The 3751-nt window shown below is 39.5% G+C and overlaps 1 pseudogene; it reads left to right on the top strand.

Annotated features, from left to right (window-relative positions):
• Positions 1 to 1693: 1693 nt before the first annotated feature.
• Positions 1694 to 2675, top strand: LOC102847511 (annotated as a pseudogene).
• Positions 2676 to 3751: the final 1076 nt, after the last annotated feature.

Genomic DNA, 3751 nt, shown 5'->3' with positions numbered 1-3751 from the left:
AAATGTACATGTATATATAATAAATATATGTTTATATATCTGTAATATATATTCTATATACATAAATGTGTGTGTATTTAAATTATTGTGGTTAATTGTGGTATCATAGGGTGCACATCATATATATACATTATATATATTAATCTATATAAAAAGAGATATTTTTCTAAAGGAGAGTATTCATATACTGTGGTGGTGGTGTTATGTGTTGTTGAGTCTACTGCAACTCATAGCAACTCTCTGACTTCTGACCTCTTCTGAGTCAATCTTACTGTCTGCAACACACTACTCTCATGATACTCTCAGTTACAGAGTCAATTCTTCTCATCCTAAGTCTTCCCCTCTTGTGCTGTCCCTCCACCCTTCCAAGCATGATGTCCTTCTCCAAGGACTGGTCCCTCTTGGCCATATGCCCAACTTATATGACACAGAGCTGCAAAATCCTTGCCTCCTAGGAGCAGGCTGGTTTCACCCTCTCCAGGACAAACCTTTTTGTTCTCTTGGCAGTGCATGGTATTTTCAATACTTTTTTTACAGCATCACATTTCAAAGGCATTGATTTTTCTTCTATCATTCTTAGTCATTGTCTAGCTCTCTGACGCATAGAAATCGATTGAAAAGACCATGGCCTGGATCAGGCACACTTTAGTCTCTACACTGATAACCATTGCTCTTCAGTACTCTGGAAATGTCCCGGAGAGATTTCCCCAATTTATCTTTTGATTTCCTGACTGCTGGTGCCAAGAGTGTTAAATGTGGAACTGGTGCTGCCAGTTGACACAGTGGTAAGAATCTTTGTTTCCTTGATATTGAGCTTTAATCCAAATTGAATATTGCAATCCTTGACCTTCTTCAGAAAATGTTTCAATTTTGGCAAGCAAGATTGTACCAACTGCATAATGCAGATTGTTGAGGTCTTCCTCCAAACTTGATGCCACATTCCTCCTCATAAAATCCAGACTCCCAAATGATTTGCTCTGCATATAGATTGAAAAGATATGAATAAAGGGACCCACTGTGGAAAATATCACTGGAGATGCTCAATGTCAGCTGTGAAAAGGCCAGGTGCCGATTGTGGAACAGACACATGTTTCTAGAAGCTGTCAAATCTTAGGTCCAGAGCATATAACCACAGAGACTGGTACACTCAAGTTAAGGCAAGGGTCAAACAGGTGACAAGCCAGATGCAAAATCGAGATTGAGGGTAAAATGAGCCAGTTATGCCAGGCTTTCTTACATACTGAATGCGGGCCACACTCCCGATGAAACACTTCCCCCTCAACCCATTGGCCATTTGGTAAATCTCATCAAGAGCATAATTACACTCCATCAAACCTCATTAAGGGAATGACCACATTTTAACTGCCAAACCAGAGAATTACAAGCATACAAGATGACACAACTTTAGCGAACACATTTTACCTCTTGTCAATTGGCACATTTCCTCAAGCATTGATCTAAAACACAATTATAGAAATCGTATTTGTAAAAAAAATCATACTTGGACCTAACACGATGCAACTTCTATGCTGACCACTGAAAATGTACTTGCCGATTTCTGGTTTCTATTACCTTATCTAAAGAGCAACAAAAATAGGCACTGCGCATGAGGGAACATGGCAGCCTGACGTCTTAAATTGTCAGCTCACTTTCTCTGCTCTGCTTTAGCAATGCTCGGGTTCCTAGGGTGGTGATGCTTCTGATCGCAGGGCAGTCTGTGTGGAGACCCAGCATCTCGTTCCTGGAGTTCCTGGTATCTAGTCTGCGTTTTCCTCCTGCCCGCCCGCGCGTTGGAGGCTTTACTCGCCTGGGATTGCAAGAAGGCGGGAAGAGGGCTTGGGTGCAGGATAGGGCTGCTTGGCTGGGCAGCGTGACTCAGCAGCCGCCACAGAGGAAATTGTCCAGTCTCCTCATAGACCTGGCGGAGGATGGGGTTCACTGCCGCTGCCGAGACCCATCAATGTGGAGGGCCTGCTGCCATCAAAAATAAGGATTAATTTAGACAATAACATACAGTATGTGTCCATGAGAAAAACTCTGAAAGTGAAGAGACCTCGTTTTGATGGATCATTTCAGATCTGCTCCTTGGGGTATTCTTGACTTAAACAAAGTTGCGACAAAACTAGGCGTACGAAAATGGAGAGTATATGACATCTCCAATGTCTTAGATGGAATCGACCTAGTTAAAAAAAAAATCTAAGAACCATATTTGCTGGATAGGATCTGATCTTAATGATTTTGGAGCTCTCTCCTAGCAAAAGATGCTACAGGAGGAGCTGTCTGACTTCGCAACAATGGAAGATGCTTTGGATGAATTAATTAAGGATTTGTGCACAGCTGTTGTATGAATTAATAGATGACAAAGAAAATGAAAGATTAGCATACGTGACATGTCAAGATATTCATAGCATTCAAGCTTTCCATGAACAGATTGTTATTGCAGTGAAAGCTCCAGCGGAAATCAGATTGGATATGCCAGCTCCCAGAGAAGACTCTATCACTGTACATATAAGGAGTACCGGTGGACCCATTGATGTTTATTTATGTGACGTGCAACAGAAAAATACAAGTAACAAAAAACAGCGATATGTAGGGACCTCTTTATCTGAAAACAGTCTAATGAAGAAGAAAATCCTTCCCAGCAAAGTGAATGACCACATGAAGTGAATGACTGACTGCCAGTTTCATGTATTGGGTTCTTTTGGAACATCCAATATGGACGAATTATGCATCAGTTTGATTTCAGAGCAGTAAGTCATCGATGAAGTTCTCATGCCCTGTTGGAAGCAGCATTAACCCCAGTAGATTATTCTTCCTCATTGACAGCATGAATGCCAGTTATAACTCCGGGTACTTCATTGCTTTAATTTCCGAGAATGATGGCTGACACATTAAAAAAGAACTCTTTTTGTAATTATGCACTGCTCTTTGTGAGTGAAACAGATATTTCGTCTACTGATAATAACTTTATCACAAAATGTATCACTGAAACAGTCAGACATAAAATAGATGTTTTTCCTGTAGACATTCCTTTTCTTCAAAGATTATGTGTCATAAAACACGAGAAATTGCCTTCATGTTTGCAGTTAAATGTATCTGGATGTGATGTCTCCGTATGTATCTGTATAATGTTTAGATTACTTATGAAAAATGTTCTAAGTGAAACTTTTCACTACTGTACAGCCAAAACTATGTATGAAAAGTAGCAAATTCTCTAATTACTGTTGTATTTAAAACTTAATGAAGGTTAGTAGGGTATTTTCAAATTTCTACATGTAGAAGTATCAGAAGTATGCTATACATTTAAAAATCATGGATTTAATGAAAGTATCTTAATATTATTAATTGGAAGCAGGAGTGGCATCTACGTCCATAATAGCTTGCCTCTGGAAACCCTATGAACCTGGAGAGAGGATGAAAGACACACAAGTGTTGAGGACTTTCCTTCATAGGGTCGCATGAGTTGCCTGCAACTCGAGGGCACTTAACAACAACAACAATATTACCAAGGGTAAGACTAGAGTCTGATAGTTCTTAATATCAGGGTATCTACAGAGTTCTTTTCCACCAGACTGGTAGCATGCTCTAAGGCTTTAGGATCACAAGTAGAGCAATGCCATGAGATGAAGGCATAATTTATTGTGAGACATAACTTCAATGAAAACTATTTTAAAGCTCTTTACAAGCAGATTTTGAAAGATGTTTCTATAAACCTGCAACCTTACTCTTCAATCAAAGTGTTTTTACTTAT

This window comes from Elephantulus edwardii, unplaced genomic scaffold (genome assembly GCF_000299155.1).
Source record: "Elephantulus edwardii isolate Elephantulus edwardi_28Jun2011 unplaced genomic scaffold, EleEdw1.0 scaffold00161, whole genome shotgun sequence".
NCBI classification, from domain to species: Eukaryota; Metazoa; Chordata; class Mammalia; order Macroscelidea; family Macroscelididae; genus Elephantulus; species Elephantulus edwardii.
Note: the sequence above shows the minus strand (reverse complement) of the source record. Positions and strands in the feature narration are given on the sequence as shown.